Below are 26,758 nucleotides of genomic sequence, written 5' to 3' on the forward strand. Positions count from 1 at the left end.
ATGCTGCGTGAACAATCAGACCCCTCCATGTGCAGTCCTTGGTTGGTGGTTGAGACCCTGGGAGCTCTACTAGTTAGACTACACCAAGTAAATTATTCTCAGTCAAATACTGAGATGTATTTGTATGGATAGACTTTCTCTGACATGTCTCTGCCCTTACTTTGTTTTTCTTTCATTTTTTTTATCATTTTTTTTTTCTTGACAAATGTAGACCTCCTAGCCCATTCCATTGGTTCTGGAGGTGCACTACGTCCAAGTGTGTGACAGTTGCTTCACAGACTGAGCATTCCCCTCAGCCTACAAGACTTTCCAGAAGTGAGTGTTTACAATAAAATAATGCTGAAGGAATTACCTTTTGATCTGAAATTCTCCGCCTTCAAAAGTCTCTTGGTTTTGTTTTTTTTTAATACCTTGTCAATATGGAAACCTGTTGCTCTTTGTTCTGATATTCTTTGCCTAATTCATATTTCTCCATAATTTGGTGAGAAGAAGGAAACAGGTCCCTTTTCAGTGACTTCCTTTACCTCTGCTAAACCTGCAATATGATAAATTATGTAGATCGGTCTATACAAAAGTATATAAAAGAATTCATTTTCAGTCGTTAGGCTTATGTAATAGTTTTAAATGCTTGACCACTTGAGTGAGATTATTTAGACTTTTTTAGTTCCACATGAAAGTAATTAATTGTCGACAACTTTTTTAATCTTCCGAGGGAAATACTCAAATGCAATTTAAATTTTGCAAAATATAAAAGTTGATCTCATGTTTTCTCATAATCTTTCCTTGTGCTATAGTTGTATGAATCAGTGATATTTAGAATTTGAATTTTAAAGTGGTTTCCTTTCCAAACTACTTTAATCCTAATGCATTTTCATGTAAGTGGTATGTAAAAACATGTTTAGCATATTGTGAAAACCCATGGAAATGTCTTAAATAATTTGCACTTTATTAAAGATAATGCATTTTAAACTAGACACATTTAAAAGTATAATTTAATTTAATTATAGAAAAATTTTTGTTTGTTCAGTTTTTAGTTGACAAATAATTATGTATATTTATGGAGAATACCATGTTTTGATTTGTGTATACATTGTAGAATGATTAAATCTAGCCAATTAGCATATCTTCAGCTCACTAATTAATACTTTTATAGTGAGAATATTTCAAACTGCCTAGCGTTTTAAATGCATATGAAAAACAGTATTAATGATGATCCCTATGCAGTACAATAGAACACTGAAACATGAACTAACCAGAAGTTTGAACTCCATGATCAACATTAGTGTTCTTATTCCTCTTGTTCCTGAGCTTCCACTTGGTCTCTCATAACCACCTTTCCACTATTTCCATGAGATTCTATGTGAGTGAGATCAAACTGTTATTTCTTGCTTTTAGGATCCTTTCATGATGTTAAACATGTAAAAAAATTTTCCATTATAAGAACATGTAATATTCTATTCTATATATGTAGCACATTTTTCTGTATCAGTCATTCATTGGTGGACGCTGAGATTTCTTTAAAATCTTACCTGGGTGTATAATGCTGAAGTGTATGTGAAAGTACCAGTCTTTCCTCAACTTAACTGCTTTCAACTCTTTACCCGCTAGCTTAGCTTAGCAAGCCTGCTAGGTGATAATAGGATTCTATCTTTATTCTCAATCATCTTTCATAATTACTTTCCTTATTATTTTACAGAATATATCTTACTACATTCCCACCATCAGTATAGTTTGTTCCATTTTCTCCAGATTTTTGCCAACTTCTCTTGTCATTGTTATTTTGAAAATAACCTTTATTGGGCAATTTTATCACTTTGATTACCCTAGTTCACATTAACATCAGGTATATATATGTGTGTGTGTGTGTGTGTGTGTGTGTGTGTGTGTGTGTGTGTGTGTGTGTACAAAAATAAAATTAAATATACATATATAAGTTATATATTTAATTTTGTTATAGGAGCATCTGTTATCAAAGTGTGTAGCTTATTTTATGAATCTTCATCCCTATTATGTCTAGACATTAACATACAGATATGAAAAGGAACTGTCCTAATTTGGTTTTTGTTGCTGTGATTAAAGACTGAATATAGCAGGCTGGGAAGTAAAGAGTTTATTTTACTTATAGGATTGATCATAGATGGCCACTATTGGAAGTCAGGGCAGGAATACAAGCACAAAGAGAAGCAAAGCCCATGAAAGTTCCTTACTGGTTTGTTCCCATGGCTTGCTCAGCCATTCTTTCCTATACAACCCAGGACCACTTCCACCAGGCAACACTCCTTAGAGCCTGAGCCCTTCCATGTGAACAGTTAATGAGAACAAGTATGCCCCTCAGACTTGGAAACAGGCGGTCTTACAGATGCAATCCCTCAATTAATTTTCCTTCTTCCCAGAAACTCCAGTTTATGTCAAGTTGACAGTACTAACAAGCATATAGGAAAAAATTAAAAGCTTTACTCAACCATGAGTTGGTACTGCATGAAATTTCACGTCTTAGTGAAAGTGTGTGGTACCTGTATGTGTAAGACTACACCATGAATGTAGTGTCATGAGTGTTGGATATGTGTTGAGTCACAACTTGGTAGGTCACATAAAGTTTTTTTCTGTTGCCAAACTGTTTTGTAGGAACAATTCTGCCCCACCTAGGATCTAAAGGAGGAACATGAGAAAATTTTGAAGTAGGGAAAATAACTTTTTTTTAAAGATTTATTTATTTATTTATTTTATGCATGCGAGTACACCACCATTGCTCTCTTCAGACACACTAGAAGAGGGCGTCAAACCCCATTACAGATGGTTGTGAGCCACCATGTGATTGCTGGGAATTAAACTCAGGACCTCTGGGAGAGCATTCAGTGCTCTTAACCACTGAGCCGTCTCTCCAGCCCAGAAAATAACTCTTAATAACGATCTTGATGGACATAGGATGATATCCCCTTTTGGTTTGTTTGTATTCTCTTGGTAATCAACAGATTTTTATTATTTATTTTATTATTTTATTATTGTTTGCCATTCAAACTTGTCTTTTGAGAAATGTATATTTAGATCCTTTACTTACTTTTAATTTACTTTTTTTCTTAACTTATATTAGTAACATATATTTTGGAGACTAGCTTGTTCTTCACCTGTATGGAGGGAGAATTGTTTCCTCCTAGTCAGTTAGGTCATTTGTTTTGTCATAGTCTCTTAGTTCATACAGTCCCTCATTTCTGGCAGTTATTCTTTTGGTCCTTGTGGTTTTGGAGTCCTAAGAAATAATTTTCTAAAACAATGTTGTAGGCTATGTAACATTATTATTGCAGGTTTTATGTTTAGGACTCTTACCCAATTGTAGTTAATTCTTATACATGGTAAAGATAATTTTAAGATATGTTATATAGTTTTAATAATTTCTGCATAACCATCCAAAGCCATTTATTTATTGAATTTTCCTCCACTGTACATATTGACATTTTTGTTGAAAATGAATTGACTACAAAATGCTTGAGTGTACTTCTTGAATTTCCTACTCTGTTAGTCAATTTTTCTCTTTTTGTAACTTCTTTTTATTATAAGAACTTTATATTTTGAAATCAAGGAGTGTCATGCTTCCATTTTTAGTATTTAGCTCAATGTTTCTTATTTGTTTTTTGGTCGTATCTGGATCTATACAGTGTTTAGGACTGCCTTTTCTAGACATGTGAAAGAAAATGATACTATTTACAATGATAAATTGAATTTTGTATCACATTAGTTCTATCAACATTTTCACATGATTGATCCATGATGATATATGTTGCTAAATTTGTTTCTTTTATTTTCTTTCATCAGTGTTTTATATTAGTCAAGGTACAGATGTTTCATATCCTTGGTTGAATTATTCCTAAGCCCTTTATTTTTAAACCAAATTAGCCAGGTTATAACAGGCTTTCACTGTTTACAAGCCATCATTACCAAAACAATAGCCACCCATTGTAACCCCATATTTTAACAGTATTTAAGAAATGTAAACTATGGACACAGGAAATATATTGATCCATAATATTGAAGCAGCCATTGTTGATTAAATTTGATGAATGAAGAAACAAAAGATCAAGAACTATTGTAAAATTAATACTGGATTCAAAAAACAGATAAAAGCGGTTGACTCTTGGGACAGGGAAAAGATAACTCCTTATAAAATAACTCCTTATATTTTCACTACTGTTGATTATGCTCAATTTACTCTGTTTTTAAATTTTTATTTTGGGTTTGTTTTTGTTTTGTGTGAACTGTTTTGCCTGAGTGTTGGCATGGCAGTACATATGTGCAGATACTGGCAGAGGCCCTGAAATTGGAATTACAGATGATTGTGAGCTAATTTGTAGGTACCTGGACTGCATCTGGGGCATCTGCAAGAACACTAACCTTAGCTTCTCAGCCACCTCTCCAGTTACGCAGATTATTCTTGATTTTAGTAACTTAAGTGTTGTTAGTCAATCTAGCCAAAGTACCTACTTTGGATTATTTTCCCCTTATGTCTCACTTACTTAAATCTGAATTTTATTTTTTTACTCTTTCCTAATGTCCGATTTGGATTTTATTAAATTCATTTTTAAATCTTTTTTAAATAATATTCCAATTTCTCTCAAGATACTTAATTTGACCTTGTGGTTATTTATGAATATTGTTAAATTTTCTCATGTGTGAATGTCCATATTCACTTGAGAAGAATGGTGTTTTAATTAGGTTTCGGTTGCTGTGATAAACAGTATGACTAGAAGCAATTTGTTCTTATACTTTACAGTCCATCTTGCAGGGAAGCCAAGGCAGGAACTGAAGAAGAGGCAATAAAGGAGTGTTCTTTACTAGCTTGCTTCCCTCGGCTCATTTTTCCTGGCTTCCTCAGCTGCTTTTCTTATAAAGTACTGGCCCATCTGTCTAGGGATGATATTAACACAGTGGACTGGACCCTTTTTACATCAATTAGCAATCATAAAATGTCCTACGGTCATGTCCAGAGGACAGTCTGATGGACCCAGTTGAGGTTCCCTCTTTGCCAAGTATTTTGACAAGTAAAGTTAATTATGACAAATGGTTTTATGCTGTTGTTGGACAGAGTGTTCTATATATGTACTATTCCTAATTGGTTTATTATGTTGCTCCTGTCTTCTGTTTTTCTCTTGGTTTTCTGCTTAGCTATATCATTCATTATTGAAAGAAAATTAGCTAAGTCTCCAATCATTGCTTTAGTGTTTTTTTTCTCCTCAGTTCTGTGATTTCTGGTACTTTTTTGTTAGGGTTTATTTGTGCCTAATAGCTTTGTCTTCCTGACATTTTCACTATTAAGAATATCTTTGTCTTCATTATAAATTTTTGCAATACAAATGCTTCTTGTTCAGCTCTAGGATTGCTTTTCTGTCTTTGACTGAAAAGTATAATTGTTTCTGGTGTGGTGCAATATGCATTTTACTACCACACTTAAGAGGCAGAAACAGGTGGATCTCCTTTAATTCAGAGAGAAAGAGTGAGTCTATGGGGGTATGTCTGTGTGGGTGTTTCTGTGTGTATTAGTGTATTATAAACCTATATTACTTCTTTTTTGTTCTTTGTGTGAGTCGTATATGGCTTCAGAGTTCCTGAAACGCAGTTATGACTTGAATTTATATGTAGCTGACTCTGCCTTTAAATTCTTGATGCTCCTGAGGACACCTCTAGTGGATTATGGGCTTGGCCTAACCTGACATGGCCCGACCCTCTGTATCTCTTTTAAACTTTAAAGGGCATTTTGTTTGATATTAAGTAAGTTATGTAAGCTCATTCTTTGGTTTAATGTAAATATGTTTTGTATATTTTTACTTTTGATATTTGATATCCTTGTACTGTATGCATATATGCACATATATATTGTTGATAGTGTGTAATTGCATCAGGTCTATTTTACATTCTGCCAGTCTCATTCTTATGATAAGAACTGTTAACAGTTGGTGTTTTGGTAGGAATTAGATCTACCCTGTTGATATTTGCTTTCTGTATTTGTCTTTCCATCTCTAGTCCTCCATCACTACCAGCTGTTTCTGGTATTTTAGGGTATTTATCTAACCTCATAGAAAAAAATGAAAGAAAATATATATACAATATGATATCTTTTCATTGTTTAGAGAAAACCTAAATATGGAATTTTCAAGAGTAATTGCAATAAGTAAAAGCAAAGAATGAAAACCTTAAAATCACTATTTCTAAAGCTGACTATACCATTAAATGCCCGTTCTTCTTAACTTTTGGATAGAGGAAAAGAAAATAAATCTTTCATATATTCTGATTCTTAGACAATGAGATATTCTTTGTCATTCCAAATCTATCCCGTATATATTTGTGAAAGGCATCTCTCTGTAGCTCTAGCTGACTTAGAACTCACATTGTAGACCAGACTGGACTCAAACTCAGAGTTCCACGTGCCTCACGACCTCAATTTGGTATGTGCCATTATGCCCAGAAGTCCTTTATAATGTATTTGATGAGTTTTTAAAGATAAATTTAAAGATAAATTTGCTGTACAGCATGAGAACTTTCATTGGGTTGTAAAAACCAGATATGTTCATATACACCTGTAACAGAAGTTGGGGTGGGCAGAAGCAGAGTTTGTAGAGGCTGGCTTCACAGTATAGTATAACAAAAGCTAGGTATGGGATTCCCTGAAAGACCCTGACTCAAATAAGTACTTAGATAAACGAATATGTAGAAACAATCAAGGAAAGAAATCCTAACATCAGCCTTGGGCCTCCACATGAGCACACATGCTTCCTCACATGCACACACATACACATTCACATGTATATATATATATATATATATATATATATATAAACATTAATGTTCCCTATTTAACCATAGCTATGCATTCTGGAGTTTATTAGCTCTATTATTTCAGTAAGCCTACAGATTTAAATGATTTGTGTCATGAAATCACCTGGAATAATGAATAACATAGGTTATTATTGGAATGTAGACTATTATCTTTTTAAGAAATAGTTTTTACAGTTCTCTAAAGAATTGTTCAACTGCATACAAACATGTAAGGCATCAAATATCATTTTTACTTTTAGTTTTTCCTGTCTAGTAAGGTATACCATGTACAACACATGAAGTTGCAGCCCTTGCCATTATATCTGTAATTATAAGACCTACAGTTTCATGTAATAGGTTTCCATAGGCAACATCTGGGAAGAGAATGAACTCTAACTGGGTTTGGAAGTGTTCACATTGCTTCTTTCCAAATTCTGAGGTGGCTTTGGAAGACTAACTATGGGTACTCTGGTAAATGTTAATGGTCCAATTTTTTTTCAATAGAGTAAAAGTTAACATACAGGAAAACAGGACTGCATCCCTTGTATAGGCATCTTGAACTTTTCTCCAGTGTTTCCAGAGAAGTGGTTACTATGACTCCATTTCTGAGACCTTTTCAATCTCTTATGTGTTACTCTAATAAACTGTAAACTTTACTTTGTACAACTATTTTTTAATATTCTCTTTTAATTCTCTTATTGTTTCCCTTTGTGTGTGTGTGTGTGCATGTGAGTATGTGTGTGTGTGTGTATGTGTGTGTGTGTGTGTGTGTACATGGGCATGTTTATGGTTGTGTGAAAGCCCAGAGAATGTCAGTGTTCTTCCTCAGTCACCTCACCTCCATGTTTCTGACACAGGGTCTCTGACTGAACTAGAAACTTAGATTGGCTAGATTGGCTACCACCAAGTCTTGCTGTCTCTTCCTTTCCAGTTCTGAGATTGCAAGCAGGCTCTGTCACACTTAGTATTTAAGGTGGGTGCTGGGAATCCAAATTGAGGTCCTTATGCTTGCACAGCAAGCTCTTTCCTGACTTAGCCATCTCCCAAGCCCTCGGTCATTGTTTCTATTGCTATATGTTTTAATGTTATTTCTTGCTGCTTTTTCTTGTGATTCTAATTATCATCATAACCTAAAACAACTTAATCTAGATTCATACTACCTATTAAAATTCCAAAACTTTGATTTTGTATGTTTTCATTCAGTCGCTATCTAGTTTATACTAATGTTCTTCAGATTATGTTTCTACATGTAGACCTAGTCAAACAATTTTAAATTATGCCTATGTGTTTTAGAACATATTGGTGGGAAAATGCAAACAAAAATGTTTGTGTGTGTGTGTGTGTGTGTGGGTGTGTGTGTGTATGTGTAAGGGGTGTGTATATGTATGATTATGCATTATATGTTATATTAATAATATATATTATATATTATATGAATATACATTCATATAAATCTTTATACTACTGATTTTTTTGGTATTCTTTATTCATCTAAGTGAATTAATTTTTCTAGTAGTATTCTCATTCTCAAGGACTCTTACTTTTGTCAGAATATTGATGAAATAGCCTTTGAAGGTTTGGTATGGGTATAGGTTTGTGTTTAAAGATCTTAATTTATCTGTGATAAATTGCATGCTGGAAGTAGATTCTTCTTTAATATGTTTTCTCTTCAGTGCTTAAAATATATTTTTGCTTTTTCTTTTTTCAGTTCTGGGTTAGATCCTGGGGAGTAATATTTAAATCTCAGGGAAAAAAAGATAACAATTGCTTTGAAAAGTGCTCTAAAAGGATTGTTTGGACAGTGGTAGTCTTCAGTGAGCTGAAATGAAGAATAGTGTGGAGATAAGTGAGCTATCAGATCAAAAATGACAAGAGTTCTGAGTATTTGAGAGCTGTCTTCACTAGAACTGGTGTATCAGCTGCTGCTAGCCTACAGGTTTACTGAGCTGCCACAGTAATATGTGTGATCTGCAGGTACTGGTGGACTAGGGAAGAGATGGAGAAGTGCCTTAGCATTTCCTGGAGATTTAGGGACTTCTTTTCCCTTTGTTGGTTTGTTCCTGTGTTGTTCTGAGATGCAGACACTGTTAATTTAATAAACACTCTTTGCATTTTTTTCAAACCTTTAATTTTCAAAGTTCTGAAAAGCTTGAATTTGACCAGTTTGCTGCTATTACTATTAACTATGTTCATGCTACCAGTCCATAAGTGTAATTTTTTAAATAAACTCAAATCATCCAAACATTTTAAAAATATATTATGAATAAAATGTCTACCATAAGTACCTACTCCCTTTGATTCCAACCAGTATTTTAACTAGTGTTAGTGATTATTCCTCCTGGCTCCTTGCTGACAGGTCCAGGGGAAAGGAGAGAGGTCCTGGTGCCCCACCCACTCCCCCATCCCCAACAACCCCTGCATCTCTCCAGGGCTGAGCAGGATGGTGAGTGTTAATAGCCCAAAAGAAACACACAGAGCCAGGAGTCCTGTCAAAGCAGGAATTCAACTTTATGGCATCAGCCTCTCACTAAGTTTGGAACATAGAGGAGGGGATTTTTGGTGGGGTAAGATGATGTAGGAGATGGGAAGGGTGCTGGAGGGGATGGAGTGACTGACAGGGCCAGCGGCAAAGCTCTACCTCAGAGCAGAGGCAGGGCCAAACAGGTCTTGCTGAGTCATTCATATATGGAAGTGACTGAGACCAATATGGAAGTGACTAAGCCAGTTTTTCCTCAAGGCCCAAACCAAGCCAAAATGGGGCCCAACAATTTCACTCTGTCTAGAGCAGAGTACTTGGTACTCATCACTGTTTTGTAAGTACATGGCTTGATAAGTAATCTTGCAGACCAATGCAGACCAATGCATAACTTTGCATGACCAAAGAGCTTTCAGATTTAGTTAGTTGGTGGTTTTTGGTACATCTTGCTTTCTACATTTTCTAAATTAAAATATATTTATATCATTTCTCTCTCTCTTCCCTCCAGCTCTTCTCACACCCCACCCTCGCTCACTTTCAAATTCACAATGGCCTTTTATCTTTGCTTGTTAATGTTACATATATACACATGCATGAGTTTGATTAGTAGTACTTATCCGTATGTGATTTCAGGGCAGACCACTGGATAACTCACTATTTGGGCCGTAAACCACGGCGGAAACAAATTCCTCCAAAACCAGTGGAAAAGGTTCTAGTACTTATTCCTAAACAGCACAAAGCAAATAAATTGCAAAACGGGCCCACATTCATTAGTTCACACACACTCTCACTAACCTTTCCAGTCTGGCAGCACACAGGTAAAAATGCAACTTGATGTTCCTTGCTTTGGATCCTCTGGAGCTGAGCTACAGTGTGCAGGCTTTGCTGTCTAAGCAGCAGCAGGTGTTCCTGTGAACATCCATGAGTGGCCCACGCAGATTATTTCTCGACTCAAAAATTCCCCAGTGGACCCTGGGATCTGAGCGATTTTGCCGTGCCAGACCAGAGTTTTTAAGCTAAATTCAGCCAACTACAACTGGTGTTCCACACATTATTTCATGCACTTCTTTATCACTTGCACGCACACACACACACTCTCTATGACCTGGTTTTCATAGTTTTCTAGGGCCACAGGTGGGTCCATGGCAGGCTCAGGACAGTAGATGTGAGTTCTTTATCATTTTTGCCCATTAAGTCTACCGCCTGGTATCTGCACCCACGGGAAGTGCAGCCATGGCGGCCCCCAAGCTGGCAGTTTCCACAGCTTCAGGAAAAGTGCCCTCTGAGGTGTGTGTTCTTTACAGTAACCCACTAGGACCTCACCCTGAGAAAGACTAATGCTCCCACTCTGATCATTCCTTATTTACCCATGCTGTCTGTCTACTGTGGAGTCCCATGGGATTCCTCCTTATGTAGCAGCATGTCCTTGAATTTGTCCTTTAGCAGGTCTTTTTTAGGCAGCAATGTGGTGGGGGTATTCTGGCTGAGGCTTCCCTACCATTTCTAGGAGTCACACTCTCACATAAGACTTCTAGTCCCATGTCTCTTAAAGTCTTTCCCCCATACCAATATAAGTACCCTGTTTCATTCCTTCATTCAGTCATCAATAATTAAACCAATGTGTGTTGAATACCTGCAGAATTGTAGGCTGATCATAGTAATGAATTAAATTAAAAATAAATAATGTCCTTACTTTTTAAGTAATTTACATTTCTAATGAAAGAAACTGAACAAATAAATTATATTGTGTGTCTAATGTTGATCAGTTTTATGGAGGAAAATGAATCAGAAAAGATTGCAAAGGAATTACAATAGGGTTTTAGTTCTAAATAAGGCACCTATTAAATAACCAAGCATCAGAAGAATCGATCAGTGAGTCATAGGAATATCTACGCAAGATATAGCTAAGATGTGCAGGCTATGAAATAGGAATGTGCTTTACATTTTACAGAATGTGGGAGCCATTGTGCTGGACTTGTGTGGAAGGGATGAGGTAGAGAGCAATAGGATAGCTCAGTGCTCCGTGAGCCAGCAGCAAATAGGATTTTGTTGGTTCTATAGCCCTGTTTGTTTTTGCAAATTGTGAATTTTCCTATAATGCTTTATTTCTATCAATCTCTTCTCATCTTTTACTCCTCTAACAGTTAGTAAGTCACCATATCTCTTATGTTTGTTGTCTGCCTATTCCCTTTATGTTCAATAATTTTTATCGATCTGCTGCCAGCCTACTAGCCTCTATCTAGTATTCATTTATTAGTCTTCTATATATCAACTGTTGTGCTGTACATTGTAGACAGAGTAGTCATCAAAGTACAAGTGAGTGTAGCTGTTGCGGGGACCTCTCTGGAGTGAGCACCCCAATACCAGTGAGAATGAAAGGGATGTTGTCACTGCTGGTGGAGGTTTGCATGGAATTTTCAGGTCCTTGTAAAGTATCTGGTGATCCATTTGTCACTAGTCAGCCATCGTAAAGCACTGACAAGATTACTTATCGATCAGAGTACATTTCCACCAGTGATTGCTGTGAGGTAGCTCAGAGGTTGGGAGCTTGCTGAGTATGCTCATATCCTAACTCCATCCCCAACACTGGTGGTGAAGAGGCACCAGTTCCTGTTGACTTTAGCTTCAACGAAGAACAGCACATAAAGAGTGTTAATGTAGGACTTACCTCTGCATCATTAAATTATTAGTCCCCACTTTATCCTTAGGCCCCAGTGGTACAGAACTGCTTTTAATTGTACCCCAAAAGAAAGACCGCAAGCTTCAGGCCATACTAATTTTTCAGAATGTTCTTCAACCCTTGCCTACCATGTGAACCCATATTTTATCCTTCAGAATTGATGTCTGAACTGATCTTCTGCAAAAGTGCTGTGTTAAGATTTAAATAGAGCAAGCTTTAGTAACTTGTCTCTGTCTACTCCTGTGTGACCTTTTCATTGCAGTTACTGTATAAATCAGTGATTTGACTTCTCTGATAATATGAACTCTCTCATAACTTTTTCAGGCTTTTTGTTTTTAGTCAGCACATGTATCTCCTAGCATAGCGTCTGTGCTTTAGCTTCATTAAATAAATAGTGAATCTGATTCATATGAAAGAAGGCTTGATTAAATTTGACTAATAAGTTTCATGGCCAAGTTCTAAATCAAGGCAGTGTGAGCTGGCACTGGCTTTAATAACTTTCTTAACATGGTACTTTGGCAACCACTACCAAACAACCAAAATTGAATTGCTAACCTCAAAAGGAAATCTGTCTGCTATTTTAAATGTGTCTTGCTCTTAAAGCATGTTAACCCATTGCTTCTCTGCATACTAATTGGGATAAAGGATTCCAGACACATAGACCCAGCTTCAAATATGGAAATATGAAGTGAAGATTGTCCCACATGAGTTTGATGTGCTGTGTAAGATAGTTCTGTAAGTGTACATTAATACTACTTTACAGATTGTGATAACATGATTAGAGATTAATCAACAGATGAACCTTTTCTGTAGTAATAATGGTATCTATACAGGCCCTAAGAAACAACTAACTGTTAAATAGGCTCATTCCCAGAAGTATAGTGTGTTGTAGTGGGTATCTTTGAAACGAAGCAGAAGTTTATGAAATACTTTTATAGAAAAATTTATTTAAATATGAGTTTTATAGTAAGCATCTTTCTTAGTATTGCTACTTGAATCTTAATATACTAAAATTTTATTTTTTTCATAGTTTTCTAAGACTTGCTTATAAATTATTTATATCTATTACCTTAGTTGAAATGGCAGTTTATTTTTCCTTGTATTTTAATAGTAACTTATGGTTTTCTATTTGATATTCTTTACTCCTGTTCTTAAAACTTCCAAGAGTACCTAAAAACCTACCTTGCACAACATCGAATTTCAAAATGTTGTAAATGCCACATACAATTCAATTATTCATCTTCAATATTAATTTGGGAAACTATAATTATATATGTTAAATATATGTATATGTTACATATGTATATATAATGCTGAAAACATGGAAATATAAATAATGAAATATATCCAATTGTATATGCACAGTATTTTACATGGTAAAATAAAGTGCAACTTTGAAAGCCAGATTTTAACACAAGTATTAGGAGTAAATGAAAGTTGTTTGGCTTCTTTGTTGTTTGTTTGCATGTTTTGTTTTGGTTTTATGTGTATGAGTGTTTTGCTTGCCTGTATGTCTGTCTACCATGTATGTGCCTGGTATCTATGGAGACCAGAGAGGGCTTTAGAACCCATTATTGGGATAACAGACATCTTCAAGCTGCCTTGAAGCTGCTCCGAACTGAACTCTGGTCCTCTCCAAGAGCAACAAGTTCTCTTACCCACTGAGCCATCTCTCCAGCATCACTTTAAAAAAAAAAAAAGCCAGGCAGCGGTGGTGCAGGGCTTTAATCCCAGCACTTGGGAGGCAGAGGCAGGCAGATTTTTGAGTTTGAGAACAGCCTGGTCTACAGAGTGAGTTCCAGGACAGCCAGGGCTACACAGAGAAACCCTGTCTCGAAAATACAAAAACAAAAAACAAACAAATAAAAAAAAAATCTGATAAGTGAGCATTTGTTATTTCTGAGATAATTTTGGTCATAATATTGGGTTTCATTGTAATAGTAATAGCTATTTATTTCCTTTATCTTATTTGGAAACATAGACAGTATTAGATGTTTGTATCTTAATCAGATGAGGGAAGAAATGTGGACAATAGGCAGGGATGGGGGAACTTAAAGTATTTTTTTCTCTATACTTTTCTTCTCTCTCACCTCTTACACTGTATGTTGAGGAATTAAAATGACAAAACGCCATTGTTAATAAAACACATACATCACACACATGCACACACACACAAAGCAAAATGTACTCATGCAGAAAATGCCATTCAGAAACCACTTTAGGATTAGACTTCTATTTTTTGACTTGTCTTTAACGATGTCAGTCAATTTAGAAGCTAGCTGTGTGTTTACTGGAAGGATCTTGTCTTGCCAAATATTAAATTCCTGGGCTCAAGGGATGTTCCTACCTCAGTTTCCCAAGGACCAGGACTGTAGTTGCACACCACCACTCCCAGCAAGGCACATACATTTAAATATCAGAAAACCCACCAGATACATTGCACTTCAGGCTGTTCACATTATGCATTTGTGTAGCCACTTTGTTCACAGTTGTGAGAAATTCACATCACAAGATTGAAAAGCACATGTAGGCTAAAAGCTGAGATTGGAGTAAGTCTTGTTAGAATTTGCACTATTCTTTTACCGTGTTGGTACATCTTGGTTCTTTCCAGGAAGAGAGTTGATTTGAACTCAAATTAATCAATACAAGATTATACAATCAATACAATCTTAATTGAATCAAAAGACACGTATCAAAATAGGTGATTAGAGATGTTATTTGGAGAAGGATTGATTCTTGGGTGAAGTTTAACATTTTTATGTGTTCTTTCATAATTGATATATAATATGATCAAAATTGGGTAATTGTTTTATTTACTCAAGTGTGTTTACTTCAATTTGAATTGAGTTTTTGGTGGGATAAACATTTTAGCTAGAAACATCTAGTTGTGTTGATTGGTCATTGCTGTAGTTCTCACATAGGTTTTCTATACTATATTAATAGTAATTAAACTGTATTAGTTAAATTTTGGGAATTAAATTTTGGGTGTAATCATACATAGATTTTTTTTTCTATAGCAATTTGCTTTTTGGAATTCAGAATCTATGTCTGTTTATAGAAGCCATGTAGTAAATGAAAGTGGGTTTCTAGGAACACGTTCCTTGGAGAACTCTTAGTCCTGGTTATTGTCAGGAAGGGAAGAAAGCATTGGTAGCCTTTTGTCATTGTTGGCATCTATGTCACTGGAAAGAGCAACCCACAGAGGAAAGAACTTCAGAAGGAATTCACATCTTGGAATGTTAAGGTCCTTTGTGGTACTTCTGTTTTGTAACAATTTTTTGGACAGCCTATATTCTGTTAAAAAATATTTCCTATAACTGAATTTTGTAATCTTAAACTTTTGCCGCTCATAATTTCCCTTTGTCAAAATGTCCTCATTTATTTCAATTTTAACATATGCTACTTGCATTTTCTTAGCTGTCTCAGTCATTTTGAAATAAAACAAATAAGTAATTTAAAAATAGGATGTAATCAGTATTCATCACAATTGAGATCCATTTTCTGAATAAGTCAAAAAGCTGTTTTGGAAGGCAGAGATGGGAACTTTAGGCTTAGGTTCAATTTTAGTGTCACTTCTCCCATTGAGCATTAATGAGATGATACCTATGGCCTTAGATTAAGTGGTGATTAAATGACACCTGGGAAGTAAGAAACATCTGTTTATAATGGTGTAAATAGAATTTGAATTTACTACATTTTATCTGCTACTAAATTAGATAAAATATTTTTATTTTTATTCCTGAAAAATCAGTGACTAAATTATTACAGTTGATCCTATATATTAAAGTATGAGTTGGTGCTAGCTCAGCAGTTAAGAGCACTGACTGCTCTTCCAGAGGTCCTGAGTTGTAATGGGACCCAATGCTCTCTTCTGGTGTGTCTGAAGACAGCTGCTGTGTACTCATGAATAAATTCTATTTATATAAATAAAATAAATCTTAAAAAAATATGACTTAGAGAATTCTAAATTGTCACCATCTCATTGGCAAAGGCCTAATGAATATCAAAAGTTACTGAAGCTCTGAAGAGGCAGGATTGTTCATTCTGGGCATCCATGGTTACCTCATTGCCAGTACAAAGCATTCTAACTAAGAGGAACTTGTCTTCCAGCCCCTCAAATGGGAAATAAAAGACATTTCTATGTACTAGTTGTGTTATATAAATAGGATTATTTTATTGTGTTTTTCCCTTACAAAGGAATGTCAGTCTTTAAAAAATTAAACATTTTTAAATTTATGAGCTATAGTCTCTAATTATATGTGGCCCTAAATTTTATTTTACAGACCCGTTAATCTCCTTTTTGTCCTTCAATCTCAGTAGATATTTAAAGACTAGAACTTCCTTCAACTGATTTTTCTCTTCTAACCATCAAACTCTTTGCTCACATGGTTTGTTAGCCACAGTATGATTTACCATACTTAAAACTTTGTGATTAATGAAGAGCAACATAATGGTTTTTTTTTTTGTTAAATTAGCATGAAAATAGTGCAAATTAAAATCAGACTGATGGCAGACCTGACTTTTTTCCTACAGGTGCTTCTGAATGTGTGTAGTTTTTGGAGTAATTAAAAACCGAAGAGAAAAGAACAACTTTGGGTAAGAGTGCTTGAATAATTTCCTTTAAGAATTATTTTCAGTGTGTCTAGATGGTTTACATGCATGTCTGTCTGTGCACCACACATGTCCCTGTTGCCCGTGGAGATCAGTAGTGGGACAAGAGGAACAGAGATTTGTGTTGGGGGTGGAACGGAATCTGGGCCCTGCAAGAAATTCTCTTAACTGCTGAGTTATCTCTATAGCTCCTTGTGTCATGTCTATTCCTCTTCCTTTTCTAACTTGATTTATTTTCAAAGATACTCCTTTTAGAGAATAGCTTTGTCATTGAAATTGATAAATTACTATAAATGTAAATAAATTGATAGTTATTCAGTTATATTTCTTTATTAATGTAGTTATTAAGGATATATGTAGTCCAAGCCTTGTTCATAATATGTAGCTATAAGCAAACATCTGTACTCAAGCATTTTCATAGAAAGAAACATTAATTAAAAATAGCAGTTTCTAGTATATCTTACCTTCCAGATAAAACTTAGTTTTTGAACTAATTACCAAGATAGTGATTATGAATGCCTTTTGATTTTTCTAAAATAATAAATGTTGTGAGTCCTCTGACTGTATCCTCTAGGAAGCTCTTGTTGTTACATGTACACCAGTCTTCCAATGGACAGTTCCTGCATCTAAGCTACAAGACTGACATTTGACCTGATAGAATCTACTGAAACAAGACCTCCAGCAACAATTGTCCTATTTAAGCATAATAGGCAGCTGCAAGGCTTGTGCCTGGTACCACATGTGTTCTCCTCATGCAGTTAGGTTTCAGGTGGCCTCTGTGATAGCTGCTACTACTGAGCCTTATATCGTCTGCCCATGCTTCTTTCTCATGTTATTAACTACTCTTTAGTGACAATCAAAGTCCCAAACAAGTTATAGTTACTTATTCTTTCTTTTCTTTTTTTTTTTTTTTTTTTTTTTTTTTTTTTTTTTTTTAAGTGTATGCTGTTCAGTTTACTTTCATACTGTTATTTGCTCTTTAGGAAAGATCTTCATAGGCATAATCAATAGGATTTTTATATATGCTTTTTGTTTTTAAAAATTATCTTTTTGAGATTATAATATAATTAGTCAGCTTTTGGAGGAACCCCAGCTACAGTATTATTATTTATATAATTGATAAATTGTGTAGACAAAAATTGACAGCTATAAGATTGCTTTATTATGAATGAAATATTTTTACAAAATAGGTCCTTTTCCATTTCCTGTTGCCTAACAAATACCAATAAAAATTAGCAAAAGTGTGTGACTGAATAAAGCATCTTACATGCTCAATATATCATTACAATTCTTTTTTTATTAGGTATTTTCTTTATTTACATGTCATACGATATCTCCTTTCCCAGTTTCCCCTCCAAAAAAACCCAAAAAAAACAAAAACCAAAAAGAACAAACCCCTGTATCCTCCCCCCTCCCCCTGCTCGCCACCCCACCCTCTCCTGTTTATTGGCCTTGGCATTCCCCTACACTTGGGTACAGAACCCTCACAGGGCCAAGAGCCTCTCCTTTCATTGATGACCAACTTGGCCATCCTCTACTATACAAATGCCGCCGGCGCAATTAGTCCACCATGTGTACTCTTTGGTTGGTGGTTTAGTCCCTGGGAGCTCTGAGAGTACTAGTTAGTTCATATTGTTCCTCCTCCTAAGGAATTGCAAACCCTGCAGGTCCTTGGGTCCTTTCTCTAGCTCCTTCATTGGGGACCCTGTACTCAGTCCAATGGATGGCTGTGAGCCTCTACTTCTGTATTAGTCAGGTACTGTCAGAGCCTCTCAGGAGATAGCTGTAACAGGCTGTATTGTCCTTTCTTCAGTCTCTGCTCCATAGTTAGTCTCTGCAACTCCTTCCATGGGTATTTTATTCCCCCTTTTTTAGAAGAAATGAAGTATCCACATTTTGGTCTTCCTTCTTCTTGAGTTTCTTGTGGTTTGTGGATTGTACTTCATGTATTCCAATCTTCTATGCTAATATCCACTTATCAGAGAGTGCATACCAAGTGTGTTCTTTTGTGATTGGATTACCTCACTCAGGATGATATTCTCCAGCTCCATCCATTTCCGTAAGAATTTCATAAATTCATTGTTTGTAATAGTTAAGTAGTACTCCATTGTGTAGATGTACCACAATTTCTGTATCCATTCCTCTGTTGAGGGACATCTGGGTTGTTTACAGTTTCTGGCTATTATAAATAAGGCTGCTATGAACATGGTAGGCAAAAGACACTGTCAATAGGACAAAACAGCAACCAACAAATTGGGAAAAGATATTTACCAATCCTGTATTTGATAAAGGGCTAATAATCCAATATATACAAAATACTCAAGAAGTTAGGCTCCATAGAACCAAATAACCCTATTAAAAAATGGGGTACAGAGCTAAACAAAGAATTCTCAACTGAGGAATACGGAATGGCTGAGAAGCACCTAAAGAAATGTTCAACATCCTTAGTCATCAGGAAAATGCAAATCAAAACAACCCTGATATTCCACCTCACACCAGTCAGAATGGCTAGGATTAAAAACTCAGGTGACAGTGGATGCTGGTGAGGTTGTGGAGAAAGAGGAACACTAGTTCATTGCTGGTGGGACTGCAAGCTGGTACAACCACTCTGGAAATCAGTTTAGCAGTTCCTCCATAAGTTGGACATAGTACTACCAGAGGACCCAGCTATATCACTCCTGGGCATATACCCAGACGATGCTCCAACATGTAATAAGGACACATATCATTACAATTCTAACATAATATATAATTCTAAGATCAAAAGGTGATATCTTAACATTGAAAATAATAATACATTTTAGTTTTTATGTATAAATTTACATATATATCTGTCAGCTAAACTAAAGCAAACCTTAATATGAAATGCTCATGTATGAATGTTTAGGGGTATTTAACATGCAAAAAAAAAATGAAAGCAATAAAAATTGTATAGAATAATATTCTAAGTTAATGAAAACTAAAATCCAATGAACTTAATATCCCACAAAAACTAATAAAATATTTATCAACCACCTTGATACTAAAATAAGATGTAATAAAATGGTAAATGAAAGTATTAGGTATAACGTAAAAATTCTGCAAACATTGAAATGGAATGCATTTTACCACACTGAGCAGTCATTTTTAGCCAGAAATGGTCACAAAGCACTCAGAACTTGAGAGTAAAAGACTGGAAGTCTAGATATAAGCAGATGTAAGTCAGAGATAGTCACATTCTTTTGATCTGTGAAGTGCTCAGCAAGAGCCTGTTCACTGTTAGGTAAAGGCCTATTTGCAATCTGAAAAAAAAAATTCACAAAGAGAGATACCAAGCCCATCTCCAGGACCCGAGTTTCTAATGAATTTTTCATTCTTTATTAAGTTTCTTAAAAAGCCAATAATAGATCTATAAATTAAAAAAAAAAAACTCTCAGGAGCATAGCTGTGTGGAAGATCTGATAGCAAGTACGAACGCCAATGTGAGGGGAATTTCACATCCCACGTAGATAAGCTATAGGCAATCAGTTGTTGAGAAACGAATTAGTCCCAAATGGTAAGTCCCGAATACTTCTACATACGAATAAAACTAATAATATACTCGGTGGGTTGTGTATTTGTATATAGTATATGTCAGGTTTGGAAGATGACTCAGCTCTAAAAAACTTTTGTTGCTCTAAAAAGGACCTTGATTCAGTTCCTACTATTCATATGAAGGTTCACTCCTCTTTATTACTTCAATTCCAGGGGAATGTAACACCCTATTGTACCTCCATGGACACCAGGAACAAATGTGCACATACATGCATACATACTAGTAAAACACTCATACACATTAAGTAATAAATAAATTTCAGTTTTATGTATACATATGTATGTATATTTAACAATATTTAAACAACATTTTCAAATATAGATTGAAGAGAACGTCGAGGAAACATGGTAGAAATGATCAAAATATGATGCTAAGGTGTGTTAGGCAGGGTTGGTTCTCTAGAGGAATAGAACTGATAGAATGAAATGTATGTGTATATATGTAGGACATATATACAAAAGTAGATTTATTAGAATGGCTTACAAGCTGAGGTTTGGCAACAACAACAGAAAAAAATATGTATCTACTCCAATAAGAACAAAGCATTGTCCTTCCCATGAGGGAAGTGGTCTGGTGTAGTCCGCCTGCCGCTAAGTCACTGGGTAGTCAGTCATCCTGAGGAATGGTGCCATATCAGGAACTCATAGTTGGTCTCTGCTGCTGCTGACAGATCAGCACTCAGCAGCAGCTGAAGCCACGTCAGCCTTGGTGAGTAGAAATCGATATTGTCTCTGCCACCATGGCCATTTTGTTCATGGGTCCACTGGGCAATGACAGGGATGGCTTGGAAAGAGATGGACTGTCCACATGCTAGGTCATCCTATCTACTTGACTATTGAACTCTTCTTCTACCGAAGTCAGTTTTGTGAGCATTTACATGAGACACAATCATCTTTATATCCTTTGTCCAATTTGATAGAGATATTCACATAATACTTCTCAAAATGTCCTTCTCATTAATTTTTCCAATTGTATTCTGTACAAGTAGCTGACTGTCAAGCTAATCCATTGATTATAGACCATGTATCAGTAAACTGTCTGACAGTTGGCCATTTCTCCTAAGCAAAATATATGACCGTGTTTACTGCCCAAAGTTTTGCCCATGGTGAAAATTTCCCCCTCGTTGTCTTTCAGGGTTGTTCCAGAAATAGGTTATAATGCTGCAGCTGTCCATTACAGGGTGGCACTTGCATAGAATGATGAACCATTTGTAAGTCAGGCCCTAGCCTTCTCAGCCAGCTGGTCATAGAGCTTAGCCCATGCGGCTGTAAGTGCAGACTTGGATGCAGGTGGCATTACAAATGGAGTAGAAACCATAGGCACTTGAGCAGCTTCTTCATGTAACTCATGCTCTCAAAATCTGCCCCGGTCCAGTCATGTGTATTTTACTTTCATTTGCTAATGTATTGCTTCTGTATGCATTGTATTTTATGGCTTTATGAGTGGGAAGATATACAGTTCTTGATAGGCAGCTTATACCACATAGTAACTTGTCAAACATTCAGATTCCACTGAGACCCAATAGTAAGCTAAGGGCTGTCCCTAAAGGTAAGAATAACTGTCTTAAATAATGGTAGATTCCTGTTCCAAACTCCCTAGGTCCTACTGTATGATTTACCTTTAGCAGCTTGACAAAGGTTACAAACATTATCTGTCACTGACACAAGTGTCATCAGATCTGCTGGATCTTTTGTCAAAGTGACAAAGCAGTTTTCATATCCTGGACCTGTTAAGGAACCAGCTCCTATTCCAAGACTTATTTAAAGCTAACAGTTTTCCAAGTCATTTGGGTACATGGCAAGACACCCAAGTGAGGAATGAGCTGTTTGCCTATCCAAAAAGGACCATTTAGCAGCTTTGTTCTTCATTCTTAATGGTGAGAGGGGCCTAGATAAAACTTATTCTTTATTATAAAAGGGATATCCCCATGCTGCACATGACTAAACTCTTGAGAAATTTCACTGACATAAAAGGCCCTTGAAATTTATATTTATTTCTGATATACTTACACACTACCAACGAATCCAAAATGGCTACTGCTGCTTGCTCACTTGGTCTAGTCTGTATAATGGCATCCATATAGTGGGCAATTTTTATGCTGTAGAAGAAACAGAGATAAAGATCCCTTTGAACTAAGTTTTTACAAAGGCCTGGAAAGCTAGTAGACCCTTTAGGTCAACCTTTAAATGTATACTGATGGCCTTCTCAACTGAAGCAAATAACTTATAGAGGCCTTTATGAATAGATACCTTGAAAAGGCATTTCCTAGATCAATAGCTGACTACCTTGTACCATGAGGTATGTTGATCTCATAAGGATACAGTTGCAATATGAATCATTATTTGATTAATTTTTAATAGCTCACATTCTACATAATCCATCTGTTTTTTGCACCGGCCAGATAAGAGAACTAAATGGACATGTCTTGGGTAGTACTACCACTACATCTTTCAAATCCTTGATTGTGAAATTAGCTTCTGCAGTTCAGTGAAGGTTACAGTATTGGCTTTGGTTCACTGCTTTTCTTGGTAGACCCAACTCAAATGGCTATCATTTGGTCTTTCCAACCATAATAGCTCATAATAGTTCCACAAGGTTTCTGTCAGCTTTTCAGTATATCTATCCCAATTATACATTCAATAACTGAAGGGATAACCACATAATGAGTACAGGGACCCACTGTATCCACTTTAACCAAAGTTCACTAAATATCTGACTTCCATAAGATTCTGTTTTATCTGAAGGGCTGCAGTGCATCTTGGAGTCTCTTGGAATCACTGTCAGTCCAAACCCAGTCTCTAATAGATACCAGAAAATCTGATTGTTTTGGCAGTATACAATTATTCCTTGTAAAAGCCTATGGACCTCTCTGGAGAGGGCCATAGATGGATGGGAGAGAGGCTAACAGTAAAACTCAGTTATTTTAGCACAGTCCTTCTTTGGGAGGTGGGGGGACAGGCATACCTTCATTAACAGGCTCAAATCTGGAAATTAGTTCATGGCCCAAGATTCCTTGTTGCTCCTGTCCAGTATAACCTTTCATCTGTTCAAGACTTTTTTTCTACTTTTACAGATCAAACAAAAATATAATAGACTTCTTATCTGTTTGATTCCTAGAAACACCATGACTAATAGCCAGAACCACAGGTCCACAGAAGTCATGCCACCATAAAATCACTTTTCCTGTGCTGTCCATATGGTGTCAGGCCATTATTGTCCATTTCAGTAACTGTTCACCTTGCCTTTGGTAATTCAGTGCTGCCATTGACTCTGCACTGAGTTGTTTCCCTTCTCTGTTTCACTATGTAAAATTTCAGAGTTTCTCCAAGGCTCACATTTGTTGAAGTTGTTTAGTTAGTGGAGGTGAAAAACACTGTGCTAGATAACCTGGAATGAGAATGGGTTGGCACAAGCTCAGTGCATGTTAGGATTTCAGCAACTCCTGTTAACCCTTCTGTAGGCTCTCCCCTCTTAGCACAGTTATATATGAGCAATACTAAATGTTCTTGGTAAGTTGCACATTTATACACAGATATATAGAGCTGAAGAGATGGATCATCAGTTAAGAGCACTCATTGCTGCAATAATTTCCAGAACCCACATGAAGGTCCACTACTTTCTGTAACTCAGTTACTTGGGGTCTAACAACCTCTTCTGACCTCTGTGGGTACGAGGCACATATCTAGTTCACATTTATACATGCAGGAAAAATAGACATACTCAATATATTTTTAAAATATTTATATATGTGTGTATATATTCATGTATGTATGTATATTTACATATGTATGTATATATGTGCGTATATATATATATATATATATATATATATATAAAACAAGCAAGAAGTCAGTAATTTTAAAGGAATCACAGAGGAGCTGGGGGAGAGAGGGAGGGATAGAAATGTTGTAAATATAGTACTAGTATGAAATTCTCAAAATATTTTACATATTAAATTATAAAACTCCTCTGGCAGATTGGCCACTTAGATGTCTTCAAGTCTAATCTGTTTCTGCCTGCTTTTTCCTCCCAAGCTGCCAGCCTGTATAAGATATTTTTTGCTGTTTGACCAGTGTTGTCTGTGCTACAACATAACTGATGTATGTTTTTTCTAAATTTTTATTGTTTGAATGTTAATGTTTTGTAATTCAAGTAATTCCAAAGCTAATGTAATTTTAATAATTAATATAATAAGTCTTAGAGAATAATTGCCTGGTTTACATCCTGGCCATACCACTTAAACCTGTCAACCTATGGTATTATTTTCATCTCTTTTTCTTGCTGTCTTAATTTGCTAAATAGAAGTCATTCAGAATATATCCCATAATGATGCTTTGAGTAATAACTATATTAAATGTGCAAGATTCAGAATGAGTGATACCTGATGAATAAAAATGCTCACTGTCTGTTTTCAGGTTTGATTATAATACATTCTAAATAGAATTTTAATTAATAAAATTATTGTGTATGTCAGCATTCTATATATTATTTTTTGTGGAGATGATATATCCTAATTACCAGACTATAAAAATAAATGTTTGGTATACAAACCACTTGTAACAAAAGAAAAAAATTTTAAGTATGTTTTATGTGTACTGTCTTAAGGTAAAAAGAAGGTGAATGTTATACATACTATGTGCGAGATTCAACTGTCATTTGTTGACTTTTGTGATATGAAATCTACTGTAGTTCTAATTTGCATTTTTACTGACAGACAAATATGTTAACCATCCTATAAGTGTTTCTCCACCACTCTGCTTACTTCTATAATTCATTTTTAATTATATTTTTCATATCATTTTTTTACTACTTTATAAATTCTAGATAGTAACCCTCTATCAGGTATATAATTGGTGAAGTCCTATCCCCAGTCTGTAGTGTGGCACTTCACACAAATGATTGCTGTAAATTGCCTTTAGTATGCCGTACTATGTCTTTCTATATCCATTCTCTTCAGGGCTTTTGTCCTGAAGCATTTTTGCATTTTTGTCAAATGCCTTTTCTGCAGTTAATGTGATTATCATGTGGTTTTACCTTTTAGTCTATTTATGTATGTGGATTACACTTATTGACTTACAAATGTTGAAATATGTCTACATCACTGGGATGAATCCTACTTGATCATAGTGAATGATCTTTTTCATGTGTTCTTGGATTTACTGTGCAAGTATTTTATTAAGGATTTTATCATCTATGTTCATAAAAGATAATGGTCTGTAATTTTCTTTCTTTGTTTGGTATTGTTACTGTGGTATTAGTACCCACTAATCATTAGAAGATTTTTGAAGTGTTCCTTAAGGTTTTATTTTCTGGAATAATTAGAGGAGTGTTGGTAGTACTTCTTTGAAGGACTAATAAAATTCTGTGCTGAATCCATCTACCTTACCTTCTTTTGGTTGGGAGAATTTTTTTTTTCAGGTAGAATACTATTTTTATTTTTTAATAGCAAGATATATGAGGCACCACAGGTTAAGAACAACCCACCAGCCAGGCTGTTCCTTAGAGCTTAGCTTTCCCTGTATGTGCTCTAGATGTTTTTTGTTGTTATTGGTGGAGGCTTTTCCCTGTCTCTGTCTTTTTTTTTTTTAAAGTTCTAGTTTTTTATATATAAAGAAAATTGATACTCCAAGTAGGATTTCTGACAATTCAGCCTACAATGGATAGCTGCTTGGCTACCCTTTTTTGGGGGGTAAAACATGATTTTAAGATTTTCAACTATTCAACAAACAGAATAATTACTTTAAGATATATTTCATTGTTATGTCTCCCTCTTCATTTCTGATTTTATTAATTGGTTAGTATGGCTAAGGATTTATCTATTTTGTTGAGTTTTCTCAAAGAACCAGCTCCTGGTTTTGTTGATTCTTTGTATAGTTATTTTGTTTCTATTTGGTTGATTTCCGCCCTGATTTTGATTATTTCCTGCAGTCTACTCCTCTTGGGTGTATTTCCTTCTTTTTGTTCTAGAGCTTTCATGTGTGTTGTCAAGCTGCTAGTGTAAGCTCTCTCCAGTTTCTTTTTGGAGCCACTTAGAGGTACAAGTTTTCTTCTTAGCACTGTAATTCATTGTGACCCATAAGTTTTGGTGTGATTTCATTAAATTCTAAAAAGCTGTTAATTTCTTTATTTCTTCGTGACCAAGTTATCATTGAGCTTGTTTCTCCAGCTTGTTTCTTGTTCAGCTTCCATGTATATTTGTGCTTTCCATTGTTTTTGTTGGTATTGAAGACTACCCCAGTCTTTGGTGAGTTAATAAGGGTGCATGGGATTATTTCAACTTTCTTGTATCTGTTGAGGCCTTTTTTATGACCAGTTACATGGTCAATTTTGGAAAAGGTACCATGAAGTGCTGAGAAGAAGGTATATTCTTTTGTTTCAGGATGAAATGTTCTATAGATATCTGTTAGATCCATTTGGTTCAAAACTTGTTAGCTTTACTGCATCTATGTTTAGTTTCTGTCTCCATGATCTGTCCCTTGCTGAGAGTGGGGTGTTGAAGTCTCCCACTGTTATTGTGTGGGGTGTGATGTGTGCTTTGAGCTTTAGTAAAGTTTCTTTTTTTTTTTTATTTTTTTTTATTTTAGATATTTTCTTTATTTACATGCGAATTTCT

General features: G+C 35.5%; 1 protein-coding gene across 3 annotated transcripts in view; it reads left to right on the top strand.

Moving 5' to 3' along the window:
• The window catches only part of Mbd5 (methyl-CpG binding domain protein 5), a 367,270-nt gene that overhangs the window by 124,097 nt on the left and 216,415 nt on the right, over positions 1–26,758 (top strand). For all 3 annotated transcript variants that reach the window (XM_031370166.1, XM_031370168.1, XM_031370165.1), the window contains one exon: positions 16,494–16,556. The gene's annotated coding sequence lies outside the window, so the exon portion shown is untranslated. The remainder of the gene's footprint in view (positions 1–16,493; positions 16,557–26,758) is intronic.

This window comes from Mastomys coucha, unplaced genomic scaffold (assembly GCF_008632895.1).
Source record: "Mastomys coucha isolate ucsf_1 unplaced genomic scaffold, UCSF_Mcou_1 pScaffold15, whole genome shotgun sequence".
Taxonomy (NCBI): domain Eukaryota; kingdom Metazoa; phylum Chordata; class Mammalia; order Rodentia; family Muridae; genus Mastomys; species Mastomys coucha.